At 35.0% G+C, this 23553-nt stretch overlaps 1 long non-coding RNA gene across 2 annotated transcripts in view; it reads left to right on the top strand.

Moving 5' to 3' along the window:
* Positions 1 to 23553, top strand: part of LOC149919481 (uncharacterized) — a 190311-nt gene that overhangs the window by 10995 nt on the left and 155763 nt on the right. For both annotated transcript variants that reach the window (XR_016463604.1, XR_016463603.1), the window contains exons 2-3: positions 2961 to 3130; positions 4696 to 4796. This is a non-coding gene — a long non-coding RNA (uncharacterized LOC149919481). The remainder of the gene's footprint in view (positions 1 to 2960; positions 3131 to 4695; positions 4797 to 23553) is intronic.

The raw sequence follows: 23553 nt of genomic DNA, 5'->3' as shown, positions 1-23553 counted from the left end.
AACAATTATTTAATGACAAAATAAAATCTCTGCCTTAGAGTTCCTCTGAAACCCAGTTTTCAGTTCTCCTGCACCAGATAGCTGTTTCTAATTCCTTCTTTTCTATTTCAATGCCATGGAAACTATTTCAGTTCTAATATTCATTAGGCTTCAAACTATTTGCTATTTGGTAGCAAGGTAAACTACCACACTAGTTGTCCTACTTTAATTCCTATATCCAGACCTGATACTGCGTAGGCTGAATGAGGAGTGAACCTTGGCTGTGGAAGTTTATTTCCTGGCTAGTAGAAAAATTGTATGAGGGCACACAATCTTCCAAAATATGAATGATGCAGAGGACTGAAGCTGATTTGCTATTTCTGATGTTAGAGAGTTTTGCTTACAAAATTCACAAAGTTTTGATGCTGTTACATCCAAATAAAAAATCTATGTTTTAATTAGCTTTCTTTAAGAAACCAAATGTGTATCCAAAATATAACTTGACTTTTTAAACATTAATAAGCCACTCATTTATGTAGGGCCTTTTTTTTTTTTTTTTTTTTTTTAAGGCTTTGATTTTAAACATATCAATGGATTTTTCTTAAACAGCCTCTAATTTCCAAAATAAGATTTTTTTTTTCTCATTATTTATCTACGAAAATGTTTATCTTTCTGCAGATAAATTTTTTCACGCCCACCAGTTGCCTGTGGTATACTCCCCACTTTGGTACTTTCCAAGCAAACAGAAACCATGTAAGACCCAAAGGTGTTTTGTTTCCTTTTTAATGTTTGTAGCATTTCACTTAGAAACACATTCCTCCTGCTCTGAGTTCAAATAATAGTCAATAATGTTCTCACTGAAAAACATGTCATTACCATGATTAATCTCATTTGATGACAGCACACTACATAACTAAATTGTCACTAAAAAATTAAAAAACCAGCAGCTCCGTTTAACAGGGTTTCTTGTGTCACGATGCTTATTCAAGTATTATGAAGCTTATAATAAATTATCTCCATATGGCATTAACTACGTTCATGTCAGAGACATTGGTCTCAGCTGGGATAATTTTAAATTTCTACAAACAAATAATACAATCAGTCACTTGAGATCACAGTAGCAACATAATTCCAGCACTAATCTGCTATCAGCAATACTGTATAAAAATATACAATGAATTACGGTGTTCTTTAAATAGTCTTGGTTTGTGCCTCTCCACAAGGTATTTAAATACACAGTTCACTCTTTGTTAAAGATCTCTTCAATAAATAAGTGTTCTAGTTGGAATATAGAAATAAAAATCGAGTAAAATCCTTAACTGCATACCAAACTGTTAACTATTTTTTTACTGTTCTGTTCTTCAGAAAGCAAATACTGCTTAAACTAGGCTTGACTGCAGTCAGGGAATTAATTTACATTCTGTTAGGAGTAAATAGTAAATAGAAAAGAAAGAAAACTGGTTTTACTTTACAGTGATACTCTCGTCTGACTCCATTCTTCCTAGGTCTCTATTGATTGCTGAAGTAATTCAGTGGCTCCTTTCACACCAAGCAATGATTCTAAGTGGCAGCTTAGTACTTATATTTGATCCAGAGTAATTTTACAATATCTATCATGATTTACTAAGAATTGATAACTCATTTAACATTTGTTCTTGAATATTTTATGAATTGATTTGGAATTTCAAACTTCCAGATATTGGTATGTGCATTTGGAGTTGAACTATCCTTAGCCTGAGAGGAGTATTTTTCTGTTGTTATTTTTGAAAAAGGGCCTATTTTCTGAGATTTATAAAAGTATTATATCTTTACTTCTGTTTAAAGCCAGCTGAAACCAAATGGCTAATTTAAGGAGCCAAACCATTTATGTGCTTTAGATTTACACATTGCAGTGACTGTATTCCAAAATGATATTCACTCGTCATGGCTCATGTGTTGGCTTTTTGAGAACATTATTTTTTTAAAAAAGCAAGAAAAATCTTGTTAGTCCTTTTCTATAAAGTGACTAATAACTCAGTATATCATGTGAATCTAAACAACATTTATTAAAATTTTAAGAGATTATGTCAGGAAAAAAACATCAAATATATGAGTGTGTTTCTGGACAGCTTGAATTTTATGCCCTGCAGCTGTGTCTCTTACTTTTTTGTGCGTAGATTTATGTCACAGATTTTCAAAATAAGCACATTTCCAGACCAAAGAAGCAATCTGATGATGCAATTTTAGAGTTCTATAGTTCATTTAAATCTTGTTTAAAACAAGTACAATTTGAGAGACTAGACTTACTGCTTGTTGCTGAAGTTGCAGGTTGACTAGTATGTGTACTTCATAGTGTCATTACAATGACATTGTATTGGACGTAATTTTTGCTTTGGACACAAGTACTTTACAGTAAGACTTATTCTTTTATTTAAAAAGTAGCCTGTTTTTCTATGAAAAATTATTAGTATTGGCTCTTCACAAGGAAAAAAAAAAATCTCTGAAGCCTTAAATCTACTTAGGTTGGCAGCTGGTTTAGTCTAATAATTTATAGCAGCTTTTTCTACTCCAACAATGACCTTATGGGACTTAAGTATTTTTTATGCCTGATTTTGGACATCAAATGTTGTTTATTTTATTAATCCATAAATTCTAGATAAATTGCAAAATCACTGTATAACATTGAAAGAGTATTATCAAATTTCAGTCAAATCTTTTTAAAGAACAGTCCTCCTAGAATGGGTGTGAATTGACATCTAAAATTAACTGTCCATCTCTGTATTTGATCAATTAAATTTAGGTGAGATTGGATGCCCTTCTTTTGCCTTCCTTGTTACCTCAAGTTTATTTGAATGAAATGAGCACAGGAGATCTTTGTCTTCTTTTTTTATCACACATTTTATGGAAAGTCAGTTCACATTTCTATCTTGTTTTGATGTAATTTACTATTTCAGTCTTTACTACCTCTGTCATATATGTCAACAATTCTGTACTGATCTTAGGTTAATGGCTGGTGTGATTTTAAGGAGCTCTGAAGAGAAGAACCTGGATGTCCTGGTGAACAACAGATTGACCACGAGCCAGCAGTATGCTCTTGTGGCCAAGAAGGCCTCTGGTATCCACTGGTATCCTTGGCTTTATTAAAAAGAGCATGACCAGCAGGACAAGGAAGGTAATCCTCTCCCTCTGCTCTGCCCTGGTGAGGCCACATCTGGAGTACAGTGTTCAAATGTGAGCTCTCCAGTTCAAGAAAGACAGGGAACTACTGGAGAAAGGGCCACAATGATGATTAGGGGCTTGGAGCATTTCTTGTATGAGGAATGACTGAGAGACCTGGTCTGTTCAGTCTGGAGAAAAGAAGACTGAGAGGGGATCTTATCAATGCTTATAAACACTCAAAGAGCAGGCATGAAGTGGATGAGGCCAGGCTTTATTACCAGTGCCCAAAGACTGAAAAAGCGGCAATAGATACAAATTGGAACATAGAAAGTTCCACACAAACATGAGGAAAAACTTCTTTTACTGTGCAGGGGACAAGGCACTGGAACAGGCAACCCAGAGAGGTTGTGGAATCTCCTTCTCTGGAGATATTCAAAACTCACCTGTATGCTTTCCTGAGTAACCTACTGTAAGGAATCTGCTTTAGCAGGTGTTTGGACTCGGTGCCCTCCAGGGGTCCCTTCCAACCTTTATGATTCTGTGATTCCGTGACTTTTATCCAGGAGCCAGAGGTGGACTTGTCACTCCTGATGACTAGTGAACTATGGCATGATTCTTTTCAAATTTTGCACTGTCTGGAAAAACAAAGAAAGATCACATTTGCTATCTCATTGTTAAATCAAGTGAATCAAAATTTTACAATTAAAGAAACATTTCTCATTTCATTACTGCAGGTTTGAGGTTGAAGAGGTATTTAATTACTGTAACTTAGTAATGGATTTTAGTTACGCTGATAAAATAAAAATAGAACATTTATATAAAAACCTTCACAAGGTCGTTTTCAAAATTATGTAATTCATTCACAAGCTGAACATTGGTAAAATGCTAAGCTTTAAACAATCAAGCCTTCAGCAATCAGACATAGTGAAGTCAAATGTTTACTTTCAGAATGTTTACATCTTCTAAAAATGGCACTATTTTGGCATTAAATGTCTAAATGCTAGGCTAAGTGAACACTAAATATTTCTTGCCTCAGTTGTACACGGGGATTAAAATTTCATAATTTGAAAACATTTAAAAGCTTAGCTTTTCTTCGTTTCTGGTGCAGAGCATGCTTCAAAGAACATCTTCATATATGTATGTTTTGCTTTTCAGTGATATATGTGTGATAAGCATCAAATTCTACCGAGCCCTGTACGCACATGCAGAAGATATCATTATATTGATCTGTAAAAACATATCTTAAAAACTCATTTTTGGCACTAAAATTATGTTGTTAGGTTCTTTTTCCTTCATAAATTTCTAATTAAAATATTATGTAAAAATATCCCATTTACGTAGTATATTGAAATGAAGAAATACAATTTTCTACTCCTTAACTTCTGCTTAAGAACTTAGTTTCATTTTATGCATTTTTTTATAAGAAATAAAATGATTAGAATAAAATGACTAATGTTCAGTTTATCAAACTGAATTGTTTTATGACCCATAAACACTTTTTTTTTATGCTTTGTAAATGCTTTGAAATACTGCCTTTAAGTGCTTTTTGAAGGAGAAATAATGCTTGTTCCCTTGTAGGTGAGATCTTGAATCTATTGCAAGCAGAAGAAATGTTGTGAGGAACTTCATTTGGGCTACACAGCAGGTAGCTGCATTTCAGCCACTGAAGCAAAGGTCAGGTATGGATAAAATAATCTTATGCATGCTGAATCCTAACTAAGGGAAGTGCATGAGGTTCAAGTTTCAGAAATATTGAGAACCCACACAGAATAGTTTTAAATACTCAGATTTCCAGTTATTGAGGTTATGAATATTTCTGACACTTGGTGATACTAGAACCTTACTTTACTGTCCATTCTGCAACACACAGTTATTGTTATGGAGAAACATTTTTCATGTAATTGAGTTTTCACATTAGCAGTATTGCATGCATTATTCAGATCCATGAGGATGTACATTATATATACATATACACCATTTCTGTATAGAAATGTGTAACACATTTCAATGAGAAACACTGATATATTGGATGACTATTCTAGGAAATACTAGAGTCTTTTTCTATGAGCATATAAAATACAAGACAATTTGCCACAAATGTTATAAGTGGAGAATTTACTCACATAATGCAGATGTAAGATCAATTTTAAATATAAGTGAAGCAGAAATCTCATGCCTCATGACAGGGTTGAATTTAGGCTTAGTAATGGACCTGATTGGGTCCATTGGGGCAGTCTACCTACAATAAAAAAATATATGTATTTGATATTTTGATTAAAGTCTTTTTGATAGAAGCTGAGGTACTGCAGTTCTGGAAAGCTATGTTTTATTCTCTACTTTACTAGTCCAAGTGGTAAAAAATATCATTAGAATTTAAATGGAGAATCTCTATGTAAAAGGAAAACTGTTTCAGTGTGATTGCCATTTTTGAAAGCAACTGTTTAAATAAGACAAAGCTTGTGAATGAGTTTCAAGAGAAAAACACTTTTTTTTAATGCTATATGTTTCAAGGTTGGTTGGAAGACTGATAGGATATTCAATCAACCCCATTTCTGCCCACCTCTGTAATTGTGCTTAGTACTCAGTGCTTAATGTTTTGGAAAAATACCAGCACTGACTAACTTCTCTCACTCTGCATAAAATGAGATGAGAAAATTTCCAAGAAAGTAATGGTTGTGTCCAATCTTTTTTTCTGATCTTTTCACATTTCACAAGTAGCACAATTTTGCATTAAATCTCCTTGATCCAGTTTTTCAAATCCCATAAATTTCAGGACTGATAAAATTCATAGGAGGAAATACTATGTTCTATATTTTAATGGAAAAGAAATGACAACATTTCAGGCTAACTGTACTTTTTGGTCTGAAAAAGAATCAGCCATTAAACAAACAAATTGTTCTACATATTCTGAACTGTACACATTAAAATATTGCATTGGGCACTATTGTAGTTTATTTCACATTAAGTAAAATGATAAATTTCAATTTATTTCTATGAAATACTTTAAGAAAGTGGTTTCTTAACACAGTAGTTTCTTAACAAAATCTACATGTTTTTCTAAATATGTTTGCCAAACTTCTTCAGGGATAAGGAAGTTGAACTCTTTAAATCTGTAGTAAATTCCAAAACACTTTTAAACACTCATTCATTGCATATAGTCAATGTGTAAGACAAATTCTCTCTATTTGGCCATCTCTATGTAAACTAGTAATGGGGGTTGCTATTACTGTATATTACCTGTTCAGTCCCAGAAGCATATATAAAAAAAGGATTTTCTTTTAAAGAACTTAAAACAGTGTTAGGTAATCTGTAAACAGGCTGAAAGGAGACGAGATAGAAAAATTTTGGAAAAAGAATTCATGGAGTACCACCTACACTTTTCTAATTCTGTTCTTTATCCCTCTGTGACATTCAAAATAAACGTGAGTACCTTCTTGAAATACTGTGCTATGCTGGACTCCTTATTTTGGTAAAAGTGAAATTAAGGAGGGACTTGAAGACAAAAATCTGGGTCTCAAGGTGTCTTGCTCCAATTTATAGGAGGGAGATGCTTATCTCTCTCTCATTGCCCCGGCCCAGTCCATCTGTGACCCTCGGAAAAAAGATTTCACAATCCTTGCCCAGGACTTGTCCATCAAACTTCTCCAGACAAAAGATTTCTCAACCCCTGACCAGGACTTGCCTGAATTTATTCATCTGTGTGCTCAGCAAGCTTTGAGACAATGATGATGCAAAATAATAATCTCTTACACAAGGAATAATGGAAAGACTTCCACGAGCTTTCAAATAGCTCTCATCTCTTTCTAACTGAAGGTATACTTGGTTCTGACAAAAACAAACATTTTGAGAAGATTTTTGTGAGCAATGAAAAAGCTTTCTTATCCTGTGGTAAGATTAACAGTTGGATGTATTACAAATTATGAGGCTGGGTCTTCCTGAAAAAATTAATAAATACAAAGGGAAAGACTGCTTTTTGTTAAATTTTACTTAAAAATCACACTACTGCTGAATTAATGTTAATGAATGTAGCTTCATAGTCAACAAAAATCTTTCCACCATTTTGGCTGCCTAATACCTTTCTCATATTCCCACAGGTAAATAATGATTGTTGGGATGCAGATGCACAAATGCACTTTTGTCATAGATCTTAAATCAACTAGGAAATCTGGAATAAGAAGTTAAATTGTCAAAATCCTTGCATTATAACACTTCTTCTAGGAAGGTTCTATTAATCATACTAATTCAGCTCCCTACCCATGCTTGCTGTCCAAAACATTATAACTCAGTCCTCCTGACAGTGGTTTCTGTTCTACTGCCAAACCTTTGTCACTCACCTTTCCTCTTCAGCAATTGACACTTGTCATCCATTCAATGCCTTTATTACCATTAATTTTGGTTAACAATTAGGACATTCAGTGGAGATCTAGTCACAAAGCTGATCTTTTTAATTTTTTTCATATAATCTATAGTAAACTTTCCATAATGTTTGAAATTAATGGAGGTCCTTAGGAGCCTAAGTGGTATTTTTAGTTACTTGAAGCTCATGTTGATGCTGTGACAACATCTGCAGAAGTTTCAGATGATGTTATAGCCCTGAGTGCATCAACATATTTAAATAGCAAGTCTCATCTGAGGCCTCCACCCATGTTGTTGGGAGCTGCATTAACATTATGCTCCTGTCCTTCTTGGTTCCTTTTCAGTCTGTTATTGACTCTTTGGCAATTACTCTATCCTGTTCTATGTTCCTGAGAGTCTCTTTTTGAACCACTCTATACTCAGTGTACATTTCAGTGCATGGTAGATGGAAATATGTAAACAAGAGGGAGAACAACTGTTTACATGGGTTGATAGAGATAGGACAAGGGAGAATGGTTTTAAACTAAGACAGAGGAGATTTAGGTTAGATATTAGGAGGAAGTTTTTCACACAGAGGGTGGTGACACACTGGAACAGATTGCACAGAGAAGTTGTGGATACCCCATCCCTGGAGGCATTCAAAGCAAGGCTGGATGTGGCTCTGGGTAGCCTGGTCTAGCGAATGGTGACCCTGCACACAGCAGGGGGGTTGAAACCAGATGATATTCTTTTCAACCCAGGCCATTCTATAATTCTATGAAATATATTTCCCTTCTGTCTGGAAGAATATTTCTTCTTCCCACCAATAAGTGCCCTAAAAAGCTGCCAACAGAAGAAGTGGGTGGAGAGCTGTGTGAAAAACAAGTCAGGTGTCTTTTTCTTGTGCTGTATTAAGCAAAATGGAAAAACAGAATTTTTGTTGGATATAAATTACTAAACTCATTTGATATGGTAAATTAATCTGAATATAAAATACTGCACTGCACCATTTTCCACTGAGAAAGAGAGGCAATGAAACAGATGTATTATTTTTCAACTTAAGCTCTTATTATTCTGCAGACACTTTTTCTTTGCATTATTATCTCTCATTAAGCCATGAAAATATTAAGTATTGTGTATTGTTCTTGCAGATTTTTTTTCCCTGAGGCCTTACAGTAACAGAAGAAGAAGAGAACCCTATATCCCTCATTTTTTGCCTATAAATATTAAACAATCAGGGCTACTACTCAGGGTTATCTGTTTTGCATTCTGATCACCAGTCATTTGGCAGTATTTGCACACCTACATGACTGATCAAGACTTGTGTGCCAAGGATCTGCAGCTGTTACTGAATACAGCTGTTTTCAGGGTAACATCTATTAATGATGACTTGCTTTTGGAAAAACACAGGAAATTAATTATGCTGGCCAAAGGGAAATTCAAATACAAATACACTTACATCACCAATAATGTGCATAGATATTAACTGGTAAGGGAAAATTTACATCAGAAGTTGCTACTCTATTGAAAAAATTTCATTGTGTGGGACTTAAACAATCAGACCCTACAGAATATTTGTTCTCAAAACATTCCATAAGATTTCAATTACTTGTTCTTACGGCCACAAAGATGGCAATTTCCTTTATCAGTTCGCCACATATTTAAGTACTAATAGACTTGGTAGTGAAGGCCAACACATTTATTATAAGGTCAAACATTGATAACTTTATAATTTATATAATGCTAGCTAATGCTATGGCCTCAAGTTTCTCCAGAGGAGATTTAGGTTGGACGTTAGGAAATACTACTACTCTGAAAGAGTGTTCAGGGGCTGGAATGGTCTGTCTAGGAAGGTGGTGGAGTAACCAACACTGGAGGTATTCAAGGTACGTTTAGACATTGTGATGAGGGACATGGTTTAGAGATAACTATTAGTGATAGGCAATGGTTGGACTGGATGATATTCTTGTAGATCTTTTTCAACCTTGGTGATTCTATGATTCTATGATTCTGATTTATATAATGCTAAATTTCATAGCCTTGAAAAGGGAGAGTGGTTAATCTGATCTTGCATATTTGTAATATTTTTAAACTGGAAATGGAAAAAATGAAAGGAATAGTTGTTTGTTTAATATAAGAATATAAGAAATACACATTCTAAAATAAACTCTATTTCTGAGAGCTCTAGAATAGGTATTATTTTTTAGTGCAAAATTAGCATCACTCCATCATTTATTTTTGGGAGTTTGTGCACAAAATCATCAAGAGTTTCGCCAGCTCTTTGAATTCAAAAGTTACGCAAAATAGTTCTTAATATATTATATATGCAAGTTTCTTCTAGGAAGCCTTGACACAATTTTGTTCTACATCTAGAATTTCTTCCAAATTATCTGTTATAATATAGTTGCATCTCTTTTCTTTAGGTACTTACAAAATGTTCCCTTTGTCAAAGGTTTCTTCAATGCATACAAGAAAACCAAGCCTACCAAGGAATGGAACTAGTCCTGGTGTTGCAAACTGTCAGGATTTTGGGAAGTAATTGTAGTATAGTCTTTCTTATGAAATACCCTACTATTTACAGAAATGTTTTAGAGACAATCAATTGAACGTGTCTTACTAAGAAAGAATAATAGTCTATTATTACATCTTCTTGTCTTGAGCAATGTTTGAGATTACACAACCAACAGTAAGGATCATGCAAGCTTCTAAATTTTATTCTTTCTCTGAAACGACACTGAATAACATCCAGTTGTTATGTCATCATAACATTACATTGTACAGATAACAGTAAAGTACTCTCACATATGAGTGCTCTAGGATCCATTAATAAAGTGCTCCAAGAAAATGTTTAATGAGGAACAACATAGCTCTTACACTTTGCAGGAAATAAATGTTTTGCTTCAAGAGACAAGCAAGAACTATTGCAGTTCCTTGGCTTCTGAGAAAAGGTTCATACGGGCAACGCTCAGCCAATCTTCTTTTGTCCTCTTCTGCCCAAACAGGATAATATATGGCAATGCTGCTAGATCTCAGTTTGAACATGCCTGGAATACTTCCCATACAAGAGGGAGAAAATGTTGTAGGCAAGAATTACGAGCTGCCTAACAGACACAAAAACAATTGTGCACAAGTGTATACATGTGGGGTCTTTACTAGGTCCAGATTTTTGTCTCATTTACTTACATAAATGCCAAGTCTATGGCCAGGCAGGGCTGATATCTGCTGGGTATTCCCCTATCCCATTTAAAGTGCCATCTGCTATTTCATATATCTGCCAAGTATATGGATTAAATCTGCAGCTTTCCATTTTGTGTCACATTATTAATAATGGTAATGAATATTTACTAAACAATACTTGTATGGGCTGAAGTTGTAAAAGTCATGGTCACACTTTCCTATTCCTTCCTTGATTATCTCAGGAGAGCCAGAACTCTAAACATACTTTTCATATCTCAAAAACGTATTTATCCTAATGATTCCTTATAATGTTCTGACATATCATAGTGCTATACAAAATATTTGTCTCATATAACTAACTACATGAAGCTGAGAGTGCATGTATCCGTGCATATTTTGACATAGGCAGCAAGCACAAATGTTTAAAAACTTTAAAAACACAAATGAAAAACCTGATAGTGCTCACGTGTCTTGTTTATTATCTATCCTGTGTTTCTTTCACAGTCACAACAGTAAAGAGAGCAAAAGAGCAGTCTTTCTCCACACCTCTCCTGATACCAAGTTTAATAACCTATCATGATAAACACATACAGCATATTTTGATATATTAAAACATGATAAAATAGAATTAATTACATTTTAAAGAGCTTTTCTCGAGGACACGTTTATTCATTTCAGTGTATCTATCTTCTTTTTAAATGCCTGAGGTGTAAAGACCCTTATATCTATGACCTAAGTGACATATAATAACCTTTCAAAGAGACATCCCATGTGTAATTTTTCATGATATGTAACTCAATTTCATTGTAGCTGTGGATACTTATGATGGTTGCATGATATATTCTTCCAATATTTATTGTAACTATTTTTCCACTGAAATCTGGTATCAGACCCCTGCAGTAGGATAGTACCGTGTAATCAGAAGTAATCATGTCTTTCCCATCAGAACTGTCTTTCCCAATGTTCCCAAGGGTGTCTAAAAAGCCACTTAATCACTAGCTGTAATATGTTTGTTGGCAATTTCATTTTTTGTTTCACCTTGAGAGCTAGAGTGAGGTCAAGTCTCATGAGTGCAATTTTATACTTTACTATAATAACTTAGGTTCTACCTTGAATATTTTTAACTTGCATACATAAAAGGTCAGTGTGAGCTTTAAATACGTCTGTTTCTGAACCAATGCTTTGACTTTGGCCTTATTTTCTGATAATTCTAGTTCTAGTAATTTTAAATAAGTTCTAGTAATTTTAAATAAACTTTGAATTAGATCCAAAAGAGGATTTAGCATTAAAGCAGAATAGAGTGAAACTAAGCTCCCTAAATTCAGAACTGCAGGGGTGAAAAATGTTGGTGACTTCTGCTTAGCATTGGATGTTTCATGAATAATGCTCCTCTCATGGCCAGAGCTTTTCAGGGTGTCACAGAGTTAACTAGATCAATCTATGCCCGTGACAGGGGGTAGTAGGCCCCTGCCCCCCCACCCCCCCTGGCCCCACAAAATGGGAAGGAAGGGAGGAAAAAAACAGTGGCAACAATCTATGGAGGAAAACTTATTTTATTAACTATGATATCGGAATGCAAGATAACACAATATAATACAATCTAATTGAAATTGAGACTAATAAATAAGATAGGAGAGAGAGAGTTCCTGAGAACGAGTCAGACCTGATAAACTTGGAACAGCTAGGAAAGCACCCTCCAGCACCCACTGCCAGGCAGTAAGAGACCGCCCCACCCGGAAGGGTCAGATCCCATGACTTCTGTAATGTATAGGGATAGGTACCCGGAATTGGAGCATTAACACTTTAATTTCAGTACATGATGTTTTGATGTGGAATACTAAAAACCAAAAAACATAAAACCATGACACGGGGCTAAGAAAATGACTGACAAGGTGGTTTGTTTTTTGTTTTTGTTTTTGTTTTTTACATGAGTGTGAGAGTTGTTATCATCACCATCATCATTTAGGGATTAAGGGTTTTCCAAAGTTCTCCCTCATGAGCTAGCAGCTGTTGCTATGGTATACCATATGCACTTCAGCATGCCAGGACACCACTTTGTGTCAGAGTTTAGGCAGATGGAGATGCATTTGGGCTAAATTCATCTTTAAAAGTGCCTTAAGAAGTGCCATACTGGGCTGGAAACTACTTGTGAAGAAGAAATTCTACTTGAAGGTAAAGACAAGATGGAGAATTTCACTGGTCAGCCTTGTTTCAGTGCAACATATATGAAACAAATACTAAAAAAAAATACACAATATTCCAAGGAGTTGGACTCCTAGTTTTGACTATGTTTTTATGACAAAGCCACACTACATTTTGAAGTTAGCATTTATTTTTTTTTAACAAGTCATGAATTTGTGAATGTTTTCAGATTTCTGGAGACTGCATTAGTGGTGAGTGGCAAAATCACAGTCCACTGCCATGGTAGGGCTAAGAGATATCTGAGCAGAAAGATCCTGTTCTATTGTTTTAGAAGAGATGATAATAAGATGAATGTGATAGCTCCTGGATAAAGAACTGCAAGCCAAGAAAATCATGGAAAAAAATTCACTTTTCGAAAAGCTCCTGTGCCATGCTGCAAGGCACTTTGTACTGGCTGCGTTCAGTAATCAGCCAGTGAGTATTAATGAAGTTCCAGTTCAGTGGGATCTCTCTTATCTTCCTGTGATCCTAGAGAGACTGTCATAGCATTGGCCACAGTCAAGCTGTGGTCATTTTGAACTTTGTTTTTTAGCAAAATCTTATATTCTGATACAAAAATCTACATTATACTTTTGGCTCACAGCTGTAGGTGACAAGAGCTAGCTTACCTAACAATGAGCATCTAATAGTCATCTACTCTGAGGTAGTGTTTTCAACTACTCCTACACTGAATGGAGAAAGAAGCATTCAATAAATAAACCATATCATTTTAAATTTGCTATGCCAGATAGATAGGATGACTTTCCAGGTTGGAAGCACTTTCTTCTCTTTCTTTCCCTTGACTAGACAGGAAGCAAAGACAAAAGGATTCTCATCTTTTAAACAGCTAAAGCTAGATGAGACTTCCACCACTGATAACTGAAGACAGATTGTCTAACATAGATCTTCAGGAAAGAATATTGTGTACTTGTAGCTCAGCTGTCCTTGAATATTCTAGCAACAGAAATATTTTTTAATTATCTCTTTTCTCTTCTACTCATACATTTATAATAATTTGTTTTTTAAAAAACATATTTGTTTATTGCTACTGAATTGCCATCAGGGGAAACAGTTGCTCAAAGTTATATTTACATTGTTCTAACGGTGCCTATAATCCCTGAGACAGAAACACTCTGCCTTAAAATGTATAAAGCTAATTTATTAGCAAGGGATTAGATTGACAGCTGGTAAGCTAACACTTCTGTAAATCTTTTAACAGAGTTTCAAGATTTACAAATTGAAAGTTGTATATTTTATTAGATCCTGATAAAATACTGTTTTAATATTTCATAATAAAATAAAGCACAATAAGGGCACTATGCCTGTTGTATATTGAATAATTTTAGGAGTTGCTTTGCAGGAACTCGTAAAATGGCAAGAAGCATTTAACACAGTCTATCTGGTACACTGCAGATTGCTGCAGTCAACCAGCGTTGACCCGCAAAACACAGTATACAAAGATTCATGTGGTTGATCTCTCCTTTAGGGAACTTGGATTAGATCAGTGAGCTGAAACCATGGGATAATGTAAATTGCAAGAAAGACAAACAAGCAAGTTACTCCTTTCTGTAGACTAATTTAGAATAGACAAAAATGTAATTTTATTTTACTTTCCCTGGTTGTGTTAGTTTTTCATTTTTCTCCTTTCTAAAATGGAGCACAGGATTTTAATTTGTAAACATTCTTAGCTAGTATGATGAACTGTTTCATCCCACTCGGTGGGTAACAAGGAAGGTGAATCTTTTTTATTTGCTCTGAGTAAGGGATTTCCCTAGTCTGCAGGATGGCATAGCAGCAGGGTCACCATGACTCAGCCACTGTAATGATCGAGGGAAAATAACAAGATTAAATAATCAAGCAATTTATTCAGTATACTAGCCTCAAAAATCTACAACAGTAAGAGCTGCATGAAACAACAAATTGGACAGAGCTGACAACAGTAAAAAAAAAAAAACACAAGAAACAGAAAAATAAATAAATAAATAAATAAATAAAACACGTGAAACCCACATAAAACAGCAAAACCAGGCAAATTTGATAACAGCAAAAAGTCAAATGTAACAGCAAATCTAATTAGTACTAGCTACCCTCAGATAAAGTAGAAAAAGAGAAAGAGAGAAGAAAACAAAAAGAGCTGTGTGTATGTGTGTGTGTGGTGTGCGTGTGTATATATATATATAAAACCTTCTCATTGCCAAAGGATCCAGCAGTTCCTTGGTCTGAGAGTAGAGAGTCAACCTGGAGCCTTTCTGAACAGGTGCTTTTATAAAGCCAGCATCTCCAGTTTCTTAAGGGGTGGTGCCATTACTCACAGGTGCTACTTAGGTCCAAGAAAAGAATTTTCACGATATAGATAGAGGGCATTCTTTGTCAGTCTCACTTCCATTCTTGGAAAAGTAATGGAACAACTTGTTCTGAATACCCTTACCGAGAAACTGGAAGAGAAAAAGGTTATCAGTAGTCAACATGGATGCACCAAGGAGGAATCATGCTTGACCAACTGTGTAACCTATGATGTCACCACTGGCTGGGTAGACGTGGGGAGAGCAGTAGATTTTGTGTACCTTGGTTCTGTGTACCTTGATGTTGGACACTGACTCCCATAACACCCTTGCAATGAAACTTAGAAAGTGTGAGATAGATGAGTGAATGGTGAGGTGGACTGAGAATTGGCTGACTGGCCCTTGTCACCAAGAAGGCCTAGGTTATCCTGGGGTGCATTTAAAAGAGTGTGGTCAGTAGGTCAAAAGATGTAATCCTCCTTGTGTACTCTGCCCTGGTGAGGCTACATTTAGAATACAGTGTCCAACTCTGGGTTCCCCAATTCAAAAAGACAGAACTCCTAGAAGTCCAATGGAGAGCCACAAAGATGATAAAGGGCCTGGAGCATATTCTTTATGAGGAAAGAAACCTAAGTCTGTTTAGCCTGGGGAAAAGAAGACTGAGAGAAGATCTGATAAATATTTATAAATATCTAAATGAAGATGGGAAGCAAGTGGATGAGTCTAGGCTCTTCTTGGTGGCGTGTAACGTTAAGACAAGGAGTAATGGCCTAGAACTTGAACATAGGAAGTTCTGTACTAACCTACAGAAGAACTTCTTTACAGTAAGGGGGATGGAGCACTGGAACAGGTTGCCTGGAGAGGTTGCGGATTCTCTTTCTCTGGAGATATTCAAGACCTACCTGGACACCTACCTGTGTGACCTATTGTTGGGCACCTGCTAAAGCAGGTGGGTTGGACTCGATGATTTCTTGAGGCCCCTTCCAACCTCTGCAACTGTGATTCTGTGATCCTGTGATTTTTGAGGGTCTCAGGTGGTGCAATTCCATGAAGTTCCTGACCTTTATTTGACTTTGTTTTCAGGTGTGCTTTGTTGGAGACTTGGGGTTACATAAACTGGCCTCAGCCTTTTATAAGGTCCACTAATCACAGCCCCTTCCTCACCACAGAGCCTGGGCTGTGTAAGTGTTCTGGAACAAGTCCCTACAAGTTCCACATACCTATCCTTTGACAAGTCCTTGACATATAAAACTGCAGTTCTTTCATGTTCCTTCCCACTCCATTTTTTTAGAAATGTGGTAAACAAATGTATTACACAATAAGTCATAAAAGCATGTTTTATCATGTTCCCCTGGTCAATCAGAGAAGATACCTTTTTTGATCATGACTTTCTTTTATCAAATGCATCACAAATATTCTAATGATTAAAAAAAAAAAAAAAAACAGCCTCAAAAATGACTATTTAATAGTGGACTTTCTTATACACATGATCACGTTTGTGATCACACAGTGTATTTCATTTTCATTCCATGTCTGCTATCCTCTGTAACTCTGGAAATTAACGTGCACTTTAGTTCTGGATGTAATGATTTAGTTCTGGAGAGGAGTGACATTTTCTTTTTTTTTTTATTATTTTTTTAACCTGATTTCATCTGCATATTTTGACTGTGGCAGTGATGATTTTGTTAATTTTTCATGATAAGATACCAATTTAATGTCATGCCCTATGACATCACCGTAATTCAAGTAATAGGTAAGACAAATAGCTATTGATGATTTGGAGGTTAGTGGGGTTTTTTTATTTTTATGTTATATTTATTTTTCACAAATATCAAGACAGACATGATGACTACTTATCTTTCATGGACGCATAGCATTCAGAAGGTATTTTGCTGTTCAGCACCTCAGCACTAGACATAGACAAACATTTCCATTTTGACTGTTAACCAATCTAGTTAGTTAACTCTTTTCTTGATCACTAGTAGCCACCCCTCATTGATTCTTCTCAGTAATGACCCCACCTAGAAAGTCAACGCAATGAAGATTTTCTTTCCTTTTTTTCATATTTACCTTTTTCTTTTTTTCCTTCCATTTTGTTTTCCATTTTTTTCTCTTCTACTTTTTCTCTTTTTTCTCCTCTCTTTTCCACTTTTTTCTGTTTTCTCATTTTTTCTTTCCTTTCACTTTTTTTTTTCCCCTACCTTTATGCTTGTCTCTTTTTCAGATCATTTAACTTTGTTTTTTTTTCTCTTGTTTATTTCCTCTGCCCAGCCCTTTATTCCTGGCTTGTGTTCCTAATAACTGAATAACTGTCATGTATTTTCCTTTTCTGAATTTGGCTCTTGACTTTCATTTGGAAATCAGGCACAAGTTTTTGACCTGCGACTTGCCTTCCACTAGTGCTGGCCACTAGCAAAACTATTCATGCATTTAGTCCTACCAAGCAGATGTCTAGAAGATAGAACCCAGAGCATGGATCATTTAGCTAATCAGAAATTGCTTTCACTATCATTTGTATTAAGTTGAAATATCCTCACAAATTATTTCAGTGTCCGTTCCAGCATATCTTTTCTGCTCACCTTTCTCTTTTAACTGTCTCTTCTTAGTATCAGCTTTACAAATGTTTGGTAGGTTCCTACTGTGCCAGTGAATTATTTGTGGCAGAATTACTCAGCTGCTGTTTGCTTTCAATTGGGATCCATTCCAGATACATGAAAATGTGTTCCTTTGATGAAATAATGATTTGGGTTCTTTTTCTGGCCATCCTGTTTGAACTACTGGCCATTTATTTTCTCTTGATTTCCAGATAAATCTAACACATAGCTAAAGTAAGCAACTGGAATTGAAGCTTAACATTAAGAGACTATGAGTCAACACTAATATAGAGGCAGATGCTACCTCTGCAATGTTTGTACTTTGCTGGTAAACTTCGATTACAAACCTAATCCAACTGTGAGTGGCCAGTCCAGAAAATACCCAGCATTCTTCAACTCCCTATCAGTTCCAGAATATAAGTACATTCTGTTTACCTTTAGTAATGAGAATGGATCTATTTCACAAGTTAAGTGTACAGGCTGCAGAAAGCCATAAAGTTTTAAGTTAAACCATGCTTACCATTCGGTGTAAAACCCTTTTTGATGTATTCTCCTTATCTTTGGAACAGTGACAGCAGGTTTCATAATTTACCATGCTGGCAAAGATTAAAAATATTATATTATGTTGTTTTCATTTGACACTGTAGTCAAGGTTCTTCAAAAATCAGTTTTATTTGCAAAACATTGTTATTTCTTTAACATACTATTGATCTTCTAGGCCACATCCAGTCTTCAGTATTTGAAAACAGAATGCATTTTCTTAATTGGTTCCTCATACTATTATCTTCATCTGAAAATGATGATAATTTTTCTTTGAGAATTAATGTAGTTTTGTTAGCACAATATACTGTATACAGCATGTGCTCCAAGTGAGGTGATAACAAAAGTCATTTAGCTCCATCTCCATTAACAGTTTGTTTCAGAATAGTTCTGCAGAATTTTAAACCTGTTGGTTCAAAATGAATCCCCAAATTCTCTACCTAGGTACCACGTGGTGATTTTGTTTCCAAGGTGTTTTTTGTTAACAGAGCCTACATTTATTCTGGAGACATTTAAGCTAAAATATGCACACGTTTTAATTTCCTCCTTTTCTGTTTGCACATTACATGTGAATTATATAAAAATAAAAAGGAAATAAATAGTAAGTCCAGGAGTGCAATTTATGCTGATTATTTCGTTCCTGACAAATAAGGAAGAAAGGACTCACAGGTTGAATGTCTTCATTTCTTTTCAGCGCTTCACCCTACTGCTCTTTGTCTTTCTTTCAACAGCTCCAGCTTCCAGGTGGACTTGCAATTACAGATAGCTTTGATGTTTTGTAGCTCTCTAGTTATGCACAGCAGATAGAAAAATAGATCAGTTTCTCAATAATCTCCATGTCCTGTCAAAGGCCATGCTACTAATCTGAATGTAACATCAAAAATATCCCCAGATTTATAAAATCTGCAGCATATACTCTAATGCAATACTTCATGCAAATGGTTCATGATAGCAAGTGGGAGAAAGAATTTTGAGTACCTCCTCTCAAAACTTGTTCTGTCCTTTTCCATAAATTTTGAGTACATGTACTGATTGAGCATTCATTATCTTATTTTTACTGCTTTTTACTGTATTGTATATGCACAATGATTATTTTTCTGTGGGGTGGAATCAGTGGGAATCATAGAATCACAGAATTGCTCAGGTTGGAAAAGACCTTCAAGATCAATATAGCAGTGAAACTGTGGTTATGATTTCTGTGCTTTCATCAGTCTAATATTAACTGTCAATCAGATCATCATACCTGGAAAAGACTGTTTGATTTCTGAAGTATTCTTGAATTTCTCTTTCAAGTTATATTTTTTTCCAGCTAGGTTCTAACCTGTCTTTCAATATTCTATTAGTAAAAACTAGAGGGACTTTCCTGTAGTACGCATATGCCCGGTGATCAGCTTCATGTAGTGTTTGTTTTGCTGTTTCTGAAGCTGATAATTTAGTTTAGGAAGTGTAATAAAATATATTCCTTAGTAATTTAAAAACAAAAATTTGGCAAGTTTAAATTAAACTAAAAAAGAGAAGAAAATGGCTGACTTAGTTCCCCTAGATTCTCTTTGATAAGAGGAAAACAGTTGTACGTCACATCACAGTTGCATTGTACAATCGATAACATTCATATAAACAGAAGATGGAATTCCTAATGGGTTCTCTAGTTTGCTCTAATGAAAGCATTTCTTGGAATTATGACCATTGCTTTGCTTGTTTAGCAATCTCTCCAGAGTAAAGTGAACCATATGGGTATGGGGTTGTTTGTTCCTTTGGGTTTTGTTTTTTTGTTGTTGTTGTTTGTTTTTCTTTAGTACCATTGTTCCCGATGTTCAGATGGTGGTTAAAATGCCATGTCTGATGAGTACCTACAAGTGGCTATTCATCTTTCTACTCTATTTCACACTATAGTAAAGTGACAAGAAAGAAAAGGGGGAAGAAAAAAAGTTTAAAAATAGAAGTTTACTTTTGTCAAAAAACTGCTGGAAGTCACATATTTCAGGAGTTATTGCAAGGAATAGGCTATCTGATAGAAGTGATGATGCAATGACTTAAAGGGGAGAACAGATCATAAAAAGAAGAAAAAAGAGGATCAGGCAAAAAAAGTTACATTTTGAATTGAAAAATTTCTGCTTGTGTGGCTTCGCATCTTCTTGTGAGGTTAGCAAAAGGAAACTACTGGTCTAAGTAGCAATGTTTTAGAGTTGAAATGCAGAATTGAAGAACAAGATGAATTGCTTAGAATAGGTAGTTCTTACTGTTTCAAAATATCTGTAGATGTTTTAACACACTGTCATTTTTTAGTACAGAGCAACATTATAGTAGTTTATGTCTTCTACTTGCCGTAAGTACAGACCATTTTCCTCCTGTTTCCTAGCTGTGTTAATATTCATTAGCAATGCCCAAATTTACCATTTCTCTTCTTGTTTTAGATTGCCCCAAAAGGAAACTACAGCCTACAACCAGTTCAGGCCTTAGAATGAAAGTGAATTTTCTCATATACTTATTAAGCTCTTTAAATGAAAGTTACTTTTATCAGCCATCTTCTCCAGAAACAAATCAAAGCATATTAACAAACAGTGCTCCTACTGCAGAAAAGTGAAAGATCACAACACTTTTTAGCACTGACCAGACATTAGGTTAAATAGAAGCATTGATTCCAAAATGTGATATTGGCCCACTAGTGCAGTCATTCAGCAAGGTAATTCTTTCCTAAATTTGATGACTGTTCATAGTAGAAACTGATTTGATGGTGGTAATAATAATAATAAAATTAACAGTGTCAAATGAAGCTCGTGTGAAAAAGCTATGAATTAAAGCTTATTTTCTACTTAAATAATCCTCCTAAATTTCTTAGCATCTGTTTTTGAACTGGAAGAAATGTTCCAGAATCACAGCACTCCAGTAAAACATCTTTTATCTGTAAAGAAATCAATGTAATTCTTCATTACTGTACAGCCAAATCAGCAAACAGTTCTACACTGGGAAAGTATGATTGTGCAATTTCACAGACAAAGACTTTTAGATGATTTGTTCGAGATCATACAGAATCTGAGGCAGCATCCAGAATTTCTAATCTCTACCACAGTACATTTTTTTTCCCTACTCTGACACTTTAAATACCCAAAGCAGAAAGAAACTGAAAATATACTATGAAATAATCCTTTTGCATCAGCTGTAGTTGTAGAATAACCTGTAGTCACCGTCTAATGATTTGCCATTTTTCAAAAAAGTGGGAGGGCAGATAAATTGAATGTTTAATTTGATTTACATCACCATGATAAATAAATCTGCCTCAAAATTTTATAATTAATTAACAATCTGTTTCCAGCTTTATTATTCTACTGTGAATCAAGGACTCTAACAAATACTCATTCCTTGCACATTCTAAATGTTTAGTAAGATTTTTTTCTGTGGACAATTTGATTCCATATGCAATTTTAGCACTATTAACAGCCTAAAGACTCATAAAGTGCCTGACCATATGTTGTCTTGCTCTTCAACTTTTAGTACAAAATTCCAAGTATGCATTTAAAAAATATTTTTAGACCCCTGAACAAATGTTGTTGCTATGCTATGAATAGTCCATGAAAACATTTCAACTTTCTTTAAACTGTCTATCATTTCCATAGTAATAAAGAAACCACAGTAAAATAGAAGGAGAAGGGAAGAAAAAGGAAAAGAAACCCATTTTCTTTCACGTATGCACTACTTATTTTCCCTTGTCTCCCCCTTCCCTCCCCTCCCAACTCCATTATGGTGGATGCTCAATCAAGGTTTCAGAGAAAATCAGTAAATGAGATCTAAAGGCAGTAAGAAGTTTGATAATGATTCAGTATTACTTATTCTATTTTTGTATTGATCCATTATCTGTTGCTTTGGTCTATGCTGCTGACATGAGTATCCCAGAAACCCCAAGTAGAAATCACTTAATACTATTAAATATAATGCAGGTTACTGTACGTTTCACCAGAGAATTTATATAGAACAAATTCAAGCTTACATCATTCTTTACTCTATTGTTTGGAGACTTTAACCATTCTCTCTGTATTTTTTTATTCAAAAAATATTTATTATTTACCTATGCCAATGGGAAGACCTTCCCAATCAGAAAAACTCATCACTTCCGTATGTGATTGACTGAGTTTTCTTTCCTGTTAACTTAAAATCATAAAAGTAATACTGTTAAACTTGATGTTCAACCATACTTAACTAGGAATGGCCTCACCTTATATTATTTGAGAGCTATCTAGACATTCAATTTTTTTCTTTCTTGGTTTCTTTTGTTGTCACTGTAGATAAAGACAGATACTTAAAGGATATTTTATGCTGTGGAAGGTTCACTTCAAATCAGTAAGCCTAAGAATAAGACATAAATAGTGTAAAATCACTCTAAATCATTAGAAAAGCAATTCTAAATCTTTCTTTAGGAAAAGTTAGTCTTTTACCAGGTTATATTACCACAGAAATGAGGTTGTCCTTTTAACCTCTGGTCCTGCACTGCAGCATCATATCATGGAAAGAAAGCAGCCATGGAGGGATACCTGCAGCAATATGCAGAAATCATGGTAGGGGCAACTAAACTGTGTATTCTGGAGCATATATATACACATTTATTGTCCTAACCACTCTCATACTGTGCAGAAACCAAGGAGATGCATACTTTGTCTCTAGTTTAACTGACTGTCCTCACGCTTTTTTTTTTTTTTTGTCCTATATATTCTCATCTTTCTCTTTCCTATAAACTATTAGGTACTTAGCTGATGGAGTGTTTAATTCTTTGTTTCTGAAACAGTTTGCTCTAAACCTACTAAAACACTATTAATTTTTCCCTGCAAACAGTTGATTCCCTAACAACAGATACATGAACATAGGGTTGACCCATAATTCCTGCAAAGCAGAAGCAAAATACCTTCAAGAAATATGTAAATTTTTGTCTGTGCAGTCATGAACAAAATTTTAAGTCTACCTCAGAATCTGACAGGGATGTGCTGTCACAGTGTCTAAAGCCGGAACTGCCTGTCTGGCAGTGCATTTGTGCATTCAATCTTTGCATATCTTTTGATCAAAGCTTTTCATACTGTTTGAACAAGAGGTCCTTATTTCCTTTAAGGAATTTTAGTAAGGAGCTCATAGTAAGAAAGAATGATTTCAAGGAGTTATTATAGGATAACATCAGAGTTAGCTATATCCATTATTTCCTAACCAAGAATAGACCTTTGCAGAAATCTGGTTTGAGTAAAAATGCACTGTTTCTACCTCTTATTGTGAAGATTTTGCCATTAGCTTTTTGTTCTTCTCCCCAGATTCAGTTATCACTACAAAGGCTTACTTAAGTAATTGAA

Source organism: Phasianus colchicus, chromosome 1 (genome assembly GCF_987193195.1).
Source record: "Phasianus colchicus chromosome 1, bPhaCol1.hap1.1, whole genome shotgun sequence".
Taxonomy (NCBI): Eukaryota; Metazoa; Chordata; class Aves; order Galliformes; family Phasianidae; genus Phasianus; species Phasianus colchicus.
This window is presented reverse-complemented; position numbering and strand designations above follow the sequence as displayed.